Genomic DNA, 12,025 nt, shown 5'->3' on the forward strand with positions numbered 1-12,025 from the left:
ACACTTTTTAGAAGTTTTACAGACGATGTGAACCATCTTGCTTTTTGCATTATTATAGCTAAACAAAGTATAGTATGAACTATTGAACCATCTTCATAGCATGCCTTGCCCAGTTTTGAGGCTGGTGTGGAATGAAGAGAGCAGGGAAGAGAATGACAGTATAAAACAGTAGTTCTGTCCAATCTGAGTAATTTCTACCCCTATGAGAGCTGAAATAAAATAAACTGATACTCTGCACCTTTTTTTTTAGTGTAACATTGCTAGTTAGGTGAGCTGTGGCTGTTCATGGCAGCTTTGGCTATTAATATGCACTCCTTGTAAATTGGAAGTGAACAGAGCTCCAATGACCTTGAAAAAGAGCAGAAATAACAATTTATTGAACCACTAGCCCTGTCAAACTTCATTCTTAATATATTGTTGAGAATAGGATGCCAAAACCTCTCTCTGTGAATTCATGAATCACCTTAAATTACCTCCCATTGTTTGGATTCTCCTGGAAAATGCTAAAAACCATACAAATTTAGAAAGGACTTTTTTTTTCCCATACGATTTTGTACAGCTCCAAACCATGTTTTATTTTATTTCTTTTTCAAGTTGTGGGACATACTATGGAAGACATTTGCACTTTTTTTTGCACTAGAAGAAACCAAACATAAGTCTTTAATATTCCAAGAATATTTTAAGAGCTGAATCACAGTCAAGAAATTTGCTTTTGGGAATTTGATTAGTGATTCTTGATCTTCTCAATGTACATTGAAGTCATATCTGAATTCATAAAATGTGTAGATTTTTCCCTCACATCCTTTATGTGGACATCAGCTGCACTTTTAGTTCAGACCGGTCAGGTAGGTGTTTCCAGAGACGGGCATAAAATTAGTCCCACTGCTGTAAAGGAGCTTACTCAGTGGAAATGTCATTATTCTCTGTTTATTGCAGAATGGGTTGAGTAGACAACCTTTAAAAGTCCAAGCTATTCTATAGAATTATTAGGGTTGGAAAAGACCTCTAAAATCATTCAGTCCAACTGTTAATATAGCACCACTTTGTTCATCACTAGGCCATGTCCCCAGTTGCCACATCCACAAATCTTTTGAACACTTCCAGGGATGGTGACTCTACCACTTCCCTGGGCAACCTTTTCAGTGAAGAAAATTTTCCTGATATCCAATCCAAACCTTCCCTGGCACATCTTGAGGCTGTTTCCTCTCATCCTGTCAATTGTTGCCTCGGAGAAGAAGTTCACCCACACCTCACCACAACCTCCTTTGATGTAGTCGTTCAGAATGACAAGATTTCCCGTGAGCTTCCTTTTCTCCAGACTAAACAACTTCAGTGTCCCCAGCCACTGATCATAAGACACATACTCCGGACCCTTCTCCAGCTCCACTGCCCTTCTCTGGGCCCACTCCAGCACCTCAATGTCCGTAATGTAGCGAGGCACCCAAAACTGGGCACAGGGTTTGAGGTGTGGCCTCACCAGGGCAACAATCTGCCCTGGTCCTGCTGGCCACGCTATTGCTGGCACAGGCCAGGATGACTTTGGTCTTTTCAGCCACCAGGGCACACACTGGCTCATGTTCAGCCAGTGTCAGTCAGCACCCCCGGGTCCTTTTCTGCTGAGCAGCTTTCCAGCCACTCTTCCCAAGCCTGTAGTGCTGGCTGGGTTGGTAGTACAGGACCCGGAACTTCACTTTGTTGAACTTCATATGATTGGCCTGGTCTATTGATCCAGCCTGTCCAGGTCCCTGTGCAGAGCCTTCCTGCCCTTCAGCAGTTCAACACTCCTACCCAAATCAGCATCATCTGTGAACTGGCTGAGCGTGCACTCAGTCCTCTCATCCAGGTTATTGAAGATATTAAACAGGACTGGCCCCAGTACTGAGCCCTGGAAAACACCACCAGCTGTAACTCCATTGACCACCACTCTCTTGGCCTAGCCATCCTGCCAGTTTTCTGGCCAATTTATGGTGCAAGAGGTTCATACCTCCTTGATGTTTCTCATAGGCAGCTCCTCTAAGAACTGACTCTCCCTTCTTCTCACAATAGCCAACTGACTCCAGTTCCCCTCAACCAACCAATCCACTCTTTTATAACACTCTTCTTACTGGCTGCAGCTGTGGCCTGTTAAAGTCAGGCCTGATCCTAATCTTTAATAGTTAGCCCAGCTGCAACTCTTTAGAGGGTAAGATTACTTTCTATACTACCTTTATTTACTTATATTCTATCCCCCTACACACCTGTAAGCCCTGCAATTATTCTAAGAACTGTCCATTTTATGTCTTTATTTTAAGTAAGCAAGCAACAGAGATAAAAATATCTCTAGTGATTAAAACAGATATAGTCCTGTCTGTTGCCTGAAACTAGGAGGATTTTTTTTCTTCCTGTGAAATAGAAGCAGGGACAACTGCTGTGTTTTATAACAAGCATCCTTCTCATCTCCCTAGTTATGGAGCCATAATTTCTTTTAAACAAGAAACTGTTGCAGTAAAGTGCCAATGCTTCTGGTTTGTGCAGTAACAACATAATTTTTTAAATAGATAATGAGCATTGCTTTATTAACAAAATATACTGCTCCGCCTTGTTTAACATCACAATTTACAAATGTCTGTATTGTAGTGTAGAATCACAGGTTGGTTCCAACAGTCTCATTATTGCAATTGTGAAAAACTGAAATCTGAGGTAAAGTTAATAACAAGCACCAGTGAATTCCATGAGCACTTGCAAGGTTCCCCCCAGATTAAATAATGCTAAATGCAGAAAATTTACTTCTAGAAGCATGATGTGAAGCATATTGGGTTTGAGTATCATTGAAATGCAGCCATTGTTGATAGTTTTACAAACAGAATAGGCCTTGTAGAATTTCTGCTGGCATTTCAAAAGAATTATTGATAAAAATAACTACTTCCAATGTCTTGTCATCTCTTTTGTTTAATTTTTACTTTCTTTTGGTCTCTTGTATGAAGGTTAAAAATTGAGCTGATTGCTAGGAAAGTACATTTTATGGGCTTAAGAACGGTTTTCCATTGTTGTAATTTTAAGAGTTGGTGATCTAATAACAAAAATATCAAATTGAGCTAGATGACATATGAAAAGAGAATACCCATTTCCAGCTGAAGGGAAAAAAAGCAGAAATCTGTCTTGATAGTGTTATTGTGCTGTTGTCTGAGTATTTCACACAGTTGTTAGCCCTTACTGAATTACTGAAAACTTTAAATCACTACTTTTTCCTTCTACCTCCTGGTAATAAAGTTAAAGAAAAATCTTTTTTCCATCTCCATCCTCAGTCTTCTCACAAAATTAAGGGGCAGTTGTTTTTAGAGACACAGATGAGAATGGGTATTTCTCTCCGCTGTCTTGTAAAAAAAATTGGTAATTTCATGTTGTTTTTCTTTACTTTCCTTTCACATGGAATCACAGACATCCACTAATGACCTGGGATCTTAGCCAAGAGCTAGAGGCAGTGGGAGAAAATGCAGGATATTTATAACTTCATTATAATCCATCGTTTATTCCTTGCTCTCTTCATTGTAAGAGGGGTATCATTCAGTATAAAAAAAACCCACTTAACTCTCACAGTATTTATTTTGCTCATTTTAAGAGTATCAGTAAAATTAACTGCTCTGCCTTTTTTTTATTCTTATTTCTTTTCTGTGGTCATTCAGGCACAGATAACAATGGTATCACAACATTCTAAGTGACAGCTTACATTATTTTTCTGGCATGAAGTAATATCTGGGGCAGGGGAATAGATGTCTGAAACATCTGACCATGGAGTAAAACAGTGTAACTGTAGAGAATATTGTGTTGCCTCTTCCAGCTGTGACATTAACCTTTGCTAGACTTTTTGAAAAGCTGAAGATTTTAGCTTCCCCCGCGGTTCCATTATTGAATGGTCTGGCCCAGAATTCGCTCAGGAAAAATTTTCCTTCCTGGGATCTTGCTGGCACTGGTCTGAGCCACAGTGTTACTGTTCTGTTGTTGAAGATGCACAGCACAGAAATTAAATCTCTACCTCTAATATCCAACCCAGCACTCAAACCTGTAGTCCCAGGTTCTTGGGACAGGGAAATGAAACCTCTTGATTTCTCATCTACTCATTAAGTGGTTTGTAGAAAGCATTGCAAGCTGTGTGTAGCTAGCAATTTATTTCCAAGCTTCTTCCTTTCCCTAAGGATGCTTACAGAAGTTTTTATCTGTTTTAAAGACCCCAAAACCACAAAATGCTATGTGTGAACCTTAAAGTATTCATTAATAAAGCTAAAAATTATCTGGTGTTTTTCAGTGTAGAAAGCTTTATTATGAGAAATGTAGCTGGACTAAGCTAAATCAATATTGATGCAGTGTAAAACGCTGTAGAGTTTGGATTATATGGCTATTACATTAAAATTGCTCTTCTATAAATCAGTGATAACACAATAGGAATCGCTGTTGAAAGGAAAAGAGATGACAGGTATATGCTTTTGTACAGGTAGATGAAAATACACACACACAATTTATAAATTGGACGGATGTGGAAAACAGAGATTTATTTCTTTTTGCAAAAGGAGAGATTTTTTAAATGAGTGAATAAGAGGTGTTTTCATGAATACACACTATTCATGGTACTTATTGCTGAATTTTATTTTATTCAGCAATAAAATGGCAGGAATGTAAAGGTACCACTCATCCTAATCAGAATCCAATATTCTCCCTCCCGTTCCCCCCAGAAAAACAATAGATTTGTCAAATATTCTCTGTGCCTTTCCCTAGTATTTTTATTCTATGGTTTCTCCTAAATACCTTAAGCTTGAACTTTCATGCTTTTTAAATTTAGTGGGTGTCTGTACATTACAACACAGAGCAGACAGTTTTTCCACTGGAAAAAAAATTACACCTGATAAGAAGAACAAAGAGATCATTGTTGTCTCTCATAGGGAGAATTAAAGCACAAAGGGATTTCAGGACACACAGGAAGTCTGTTGGCAGAGCCAAAAACAGAACTGTCTCTTAGGTTCTGCTGCAAATGCCTCTGCCAGGGGCCAAGCTGCTTGAGCTGGAGAGAAGCCGTCCCTTTCACAGCCCTGCTTCCGGTCGGACTGGGAAAAAGAAACTGAAAAGGCAGGATAGAGAGAAGGAAAAGAAATAATCCTGGTTGTGAAGCTGTGGCCTCTTGTTAAGAGAGAAAAACCGTTCCCAAACTAACCAAGCAATGCCTTCCCCCCTTCCGCTTTACCCCATTCAAAGCAAGGAGTAATGTTGCTGAAGTAATCCAAATGTCACAGTGGAGGCTTCTGTGCAACTGATCAGCATAATGTGCTTCCCTGTGCTTGTGCCTTCTCTGCCCATGTACAGAAAGCCCTTCAGCTGACATTTGTGTAATATTTGTTAAGACAAAACACGTGCAGAAAAAGCCTTGCATTATTGCAACAACCTCCTAGATTTGTTTTTACCTATTCCTTCTTTGCATTCTCTTTCTGCCTTTTTATTTAAATTCATCTTGAGGGGTTTATAAAGATTGTGGGATGAAGGCTTTCATTATTTTGGCAGGAATTACTTAGTTCTGTAAAATTCTATTTATTGAAATATTTTTTCACCTTAAATTTGAGTCTTGGCAGCTATATTTGAGATGTAGCAGCAATTTAATTAAACATGATTTAGTTGTAACCCAAACAGCAACAGCTTGAGGTGGGCAAGGCTCTGGAAGGAAAATACACCAAATATGAGATGCAGCATGTCTGTAATTCATAGTGGAGACTGTGGCAAACAGACACTGCAGGACTGAGCCTCAGACTTCATGCAGTTACTCAAACTGCCCTGACCTATTGGCTGAGTGTGATTTTGTGGGTGTAGTAAATAACAGCAACTCTTTAATACTTAATTCATTTTGTAGCTGTATCTGCTGAAGTCGTATTGATACACTGAAGCTTTCTATCTACTGATGAGGAAGTTTTCCCTTATCTTGCTTGCATGGAAAATCTTTAATGGAAATCAGACTAACGAGTTTTTCAGCCTTTGTAAAGTCACTTGTAGGTTCTGTGGTCAAAAGTAACTTTTGGCCATGTGTCTTGCTTCAGTTGAGTCTTTTCCACTTTCATTAAACTGGGGTATTTTAAAGACAATTTTTAAATTGTGCTGTGAAAGAAGATAATTGTCTTTTGATTTTGATCCTAGTTATTGACTGTGGTAATTTATCTTATTATTCTAACTTTAGCCTGATGTTTTTTAGTAAAATTGAAAACTGCTTTTGGTGAGTTGTCCGTGTTGATGCTTGTGAACTATGCCAGTAATAAGTAGCCATTTTATTTATTCAGAAATCCTTTTTTCCTTTTTTTGCCTTTACCAAATAAACTCTCTTGAAATTTCTGAGATTTCCAAGTTGGATTTAGTGCCCTAATGTTACTATTACACATTGACCATTTCAGACAGTTGCAAATAAGAAAATACATGCTGTCCAAATAAGACTCAATAAACTATTCTATTAACTTGTTGCTCCTAAAAGTTGTAGCTTCCTCCTTCTGCTTTCTCCTCCCTTTTCCTCTGCTTCAGTCAAAGTTGGTCCTTGCTTGTTCATTGTTCTCAAAGCAAAATGCAAGTCTTATTTTCCAGAAATTACTTAGGGGAAAAAAGCCCTGAGTGCCAGCAAATGCTTATTTATCAATATTGATCCCTTACATTTGCAAACTTGGCATTACATGCTGTACCTGAAAGTTTACTAGATTTTTTTTCATGTGTCTCTGAGACTTGGCTTGAGTGATTTGGAAAAACATTCAATGTCCCAAATTATTAAACCTCAAAGCATAACAGTCAATTTACTGTCATTTGAAACAATTGCTTTTGTTTTCTTCTTGCAATCCAGGTTCTGATTGGATTGAGAAAGAAAAGTTTTATGCTCAAGAAATATATATTGCCAAACCTTAATTTCTGATAGAATGTCCCCATTATCTTCAAAATTAAAGCATTTATTAGTCTAAGAGCACTAGGGGCACTCTCACATAATAAAGAGTGCCCCTTCCATTTACAATGGAAAATATCTATTTGCTGTCGTCAGCTGTGCTAGGTGTGTGTCTATTCAATGAATAGTAATTCAAAGAAAAGTCAAAGGTACTGACATTAACTGAGCCTTGTGTTACAAAGTCAGTAGCATTAGTTTGAACTTCATGCATTAGAGAACAGTTGAATTGTCTCCAATCTTTTGGAAGAACAAAAGAAAAACTGACAGTCAACACACTTGTGTCTGTCTTAGTGTGTGTCACAGAGAGGTGACAGACTGAAGGGATTATCTACAGGCCGTTGGTTTGATAATAACTAAGGAGTCAAAGAATATAAAAGAGAAAAAAGTCTTTATAACATGCACAGGCAGTTGGGAGAAATAGAACAAACTTAAACTTTTTTTTAAAAAATAAATAAGCCTTTTTAAAAAGAATAATTTGGAAAAAAAAAAAGGCTTCTCGCTTTTAATATCTGGGCAAACCCTTCAATTTTTAAACTAAAGTCGCAAATCATTACTGTTAATAAACAAAATCTGAAAATTCTTTCACTTTCAGTGAGTAGCTGGAGCTGTTCCATGCCATATTTTACTTCTTAGCAGTAGAACAAAATATATTCCAGAAAAAAAATATAGTGATCTGTCTGCTAATGCATACTTATGCACAGACTTGCAGGTCTAATGTGATAAAATGTGATATAATCTCAGGATAATAAACGAGGTATTTTTCAGGAAAATTCTTGAAAATTCATTATTTAAGAAAGGTGTAGAAAACCAACTATAAATTCTGGTTTTTGAGCTAGCAAAGGAGAGCTGAGAGAAGATTTCTGATTCTGCTGTCCAAATGGGAAAGAATCAGAACAGAATATTGCTCTTATAAATCTCCTGGTCGTGAAAAAGATTGTTATGCTTTTTTTCTAATTGCAAAACATGTTTCCGATTTCTAAAAAGGAAGAGTTTTACTACTTTAGTACTGTGAAACTCACTTTATAAAGGTTCATGCAAAGGGGAGAAGAAATGTCTTTTGTCACTTGGTCATCACTGTTTCTTAGGACAGGTGGTATCCTTCTTTGAATCTCCCAGACTCCTTCAATTTTTTAATCTTTTGATAAGACAAGGTGCATTTCCATTTGATAGTCCTCATATGTCATTTTAAAAATGGACTTTTTGGAAAGGTTAAAATTCTCAAGCATTCTTGAAGAAGCAACCCAAAACCATATCTGTTTGTTCTACCAAATTTTATTTTGTTTTAATTGAGTAATAAATCCTTTATTTATAAATAAATAAATAAATATGAAGTTTATACTTCATAATTTTTAATTTCCAAAAGAGTTTCAGATGTTGTTTGCAGCGTGGCACATTCCTTTAACCTCTAATACATTTGTATTTCAAAAGAATTAAATGGTCTTTCTAGTCTTCAGTTTTAAACAGGATTAACTCAATGGTGATAATTCAACAGTTTTCTTAGTGCCTTCTCCTAACTTTTTCAGAAAGGCATGTTTTTTCCCACTGTTAGGACTGTTGACAAGTGATAAATAGTAGAATATTTCACAGATCACCATGGGATATGGACCACATACAGCTGGGCAAGTGCAGGGAACAGACGTGGCAAAGGCAGTCAGGGCTTTGTTGAAGGGCTCATTCTTGCCTGGAACAAAGTGAACAGTGCCAGTCACGCAGAGCAGCCATGCAGGGAAGACAGAGCTGTCTCAGCCTGAAATGGTGTGTTCTCTGCAGGAAACCATATCCAACTCATGTTCCTTGAAAAGCCTCATCTTCCTGAAGTTTCATTTCAAATGTGAGACTTGGAAGGCTCCCAGAAGAATCTTCTTTTCCCTGCCACCCCCACCTCATGATCAGCAAAATCTGTGATTCAATCTATTGTATCATGAAATATGTTAGTACATATGCCCAGAAATTAATTAGAGGATTTGTTGTATAATCTGCAGCTGTTATTGCTGTTGGGTATTTGGACTAATGCCTCTGATACTAGAAAAAGCTTTGATTTCAATTACTCTCCTCCCTTTTAACACGTAATAAAGTAATAAATTCATTGCTGTGCTTCACTTCTCCATTTTTTCTGCAGTACACCAAAACAAAGAGGCTTTTCTCACTAAATTGAGGCTTTATTCAATTAAATTAATTGTAATTTATCCTCACAGAAGGAGAGAGAGTAATTTACTAGAAAAAAACAAAAACCAAACAGTACAAATCAGCTTTTAATAGAAGTTCAGCAAATAATTTTCTTGAAATTCTGATGTGTCACCATCCTAGGGTTATGTTACTGTTTTCAGAATATCTAGTTTTGCTTGTAGTATACGTCTTTTCTCAAGGCCTAATTAAGAAAGGTCTGATTTGAAACATATTTGAATTAAAGCATCTGAGTAACCATTTGTGTTTAATACAGAGTAGATGTAAGAGCTTTAACTGAGACTGTGGAATTAGAGGCTCTTCTTTCAGAGCATCCAAGGTACTCTTGGAGAGGCGACATGCGCAATAATTTGCACAGTTGGCTTAAATTGCTATGGATGTTCTAGAATCGCAAGGAGTGTTATGAACACTAGTGAGAACATCCCACGATCTTCTACTAATGGATAGCATTATTCCTACTTCATCTATAGGAAAACTGCACCATGAAAATGTTAAATGAGTTGCACAACATCATACAAATGTTTCAACAACAGAGCAAGAAGTAAAATACTGTTCTTCTAAAACACCAGCTTCAATGTCCAGATGACATTGATTAGTGTTTCTATCCTGAAAGCTTGCCACCTGTGAAAATTTCATTTTATTGTACTTAGATCAGTTACTAACTCTCAAAGATCCATTGTGAACCTTCAGAAAGGAGGACAGCACTTAATGAGAAGACTAACACAGAATCAAGGTACTTCTCTAGGCTGCATTTACCCCTGTTGTGAGAGGTTCTACCATGCAAAGTGTGGTTTCTAAATTGATATGGAGTCCAGCTGCTTTTAGTACAATAAGCCATGCAAAATTCCTGAATTTATTCAATGCTGATACTCTGAAATGGGCACAGTATTGCCTTGCTCCCCTTACTTCAAGGTAATTAATCTTATAATTTCTTAGTCCTTTATACTGCTTGACACCAATCCTCTGTCAATCTTCAGAACTAGCTCTTGCCATCTTCAGCTTAGATCAGATTCTTTCCTCCTGCCCCTTATATTCACATTCACAGCTACTGATTTCTTTGAGGTGCCCACATAGAAGGAACTTTCTCCTTTGAACTTAAGTGTCTTGTCTTAGAGATGTCTGGCAAGTTTTATCTGCTAACCAGGTAGAGATACGGTTAGCAGATAAAGATATAGAGATCCTAATGGTGTTTCTACTGAGGGAAAGTTCAGTGTTCGCTGGAGAATTGACATGAGAATAACTTTGCCTGGAACTTGAGCCCTTTTAGGCTCTCTGCAGGGCTTGTACATGCCTGATAGCCCAATTTGCTGCTCACAAGCAAATGTGTGTGTGCTCAGAAGCACCCCTGCTCTTGACCATCAGTTTGGACTCTACTCCTAATTAATATTCCTTACCTTAATACTCCTCACCTTAAACATTCTTTGGTGAGTTTTACACAGCCCTGCAGACCCCACTCAAATATCCCAAATTCTCCTATTTCTTTTTTTCCCTCCAGATTGTTGGCTGTGAAGTCCAGGCTGGCCCCCTCCAAAGCTCTGCTTCATTTTCCTAATGGCCTCCAATAGTGACTGGAGAGTTTGTCTCTATTTTTTTTTTAATCCTTTGTCTATTACATTTGTATCCCTGTGTTTTGTTCATGGCTTTGTCTGTATGCTTTGAATGGAAAAGTTTCTTGAGCTGATAATCCTAGTGAAGCAGATGCTCTGACATGCCACATACCTTTACAAAGACAAGCAGGGGTCTTTGATTTTGCCAGGTCTCTAAATTTTGCCAAATGGAAATGTTATTGATTCTTCAGCTGGAAATTATCATCTTGTCCTAGTTTGAGTTGAAATATGATCTGAAAACTGAAGTCTCAGGAGAGGATTTCCAATCTGCTTTCTGGGTAGTTTAGGTAAAGTGGTGATATTTATGAATTTTTTCTATTGATTTTTGTATCAGTTTTAGTACATTTATCTGTCCATTGGAGAATCAAATGACCTGGCAGTGGATGAGATTTCACAGCACTGAAACACTGAAATCCTACGTATCTCTCTAGAGATACTAACCAGCTTTCTATGTGAACAGCAAAAAAAATAGTGCTTGTAACATCTCTTTTGCAAGGCCAAAGTGTGCTGAGGGGTTGTCAGCCTGCCTGCTGGAACCTTTTGATCCACAGTGCACTTCCTGGCAAACCTTACTAGGTGTCGTTTCAGCTGGTCTAGGGCAAGGCTTTGCTGTCCTGAGAACGTGATCACAAAGCAAGTCACTTGAGGATTAAAAAAAAAAAAAAAAAAAAAAGGCAGGGAAAGTAGGAGGACAAACTGATCAGAACTTCCTGTATGGGTAGTTTGGCAGTGTTGGCCCAACTTTAGCAGCAACAGCAGGACCAGTGCAAGCTTTGGAAGGCCTGAGAGGCTGACAAGGTCCTGTCTCTGTAATACAATGAGTAGAAAAAGACATGTCACTGTGTGTTTGGTGGGAAGAGAAGATAAAGCATGTGGCCTCTGGTGGTGTCATTTACTGACCAGATGGGCCAGATAGAAATATTTCTTGGCTGAAATCTGCATGCAGGTTTGACTTTGCTTTGCTTTTGATCTGTAATTTTGATGCTGAGTTTATCTAATTTCATAAAAGAGCCTTGGTCATGCCTTTCAGTCACATTTATGATGAGAACTGTAAACATTCGGGGTAGGAAAGATCCTCAAGAATTCACATAGTCTGAATATAAAATAAGAGATAGCAGGCCGGGAAGCACTTAAACACTACTGCTCCTTGTCAGCAGTATGCTTGGCATGCCAGTATCTTAGGGAAGATCTAAAAAGTGAATGCTGAGCACACAACATTGAATCTGATAAAATAGAAAGACAGATGTGTGAAGATCCTTGTTCCCATGGAGATATTAAAGGAGCAAGATCTGCAAGTAATGAA

General features: G+C 37.9%; 1 protein-coding gene across 2 annotated transcripts in view; it reads left to right on the forward strand.

Annotated features, from left to right (window-relative positions):
- The window catches only part of STARD9 (StAR related lipid transfer domain containing 9), a 94,904-nt gene that overhangs the window by 25,379 nt on the left and 57,500 nt on the right, over positions 1-12,025 (forward strand). The gene's annotated exons all lie outside the window — the stretch shown is intronic.

Source organism: Camarhynchus parvulus, chromosome 5, assembly GCF_901933205.1.
Source record: "Camarhynchus parvulus chromosome 5, STF_HiC, whole genome shotgun sequence".
NCBI lineage: Eukaryota > Metazoa > Chordata > Aves > Passeriformes > Thraupidae > Camarhynchus > Camarhynchus parvulus.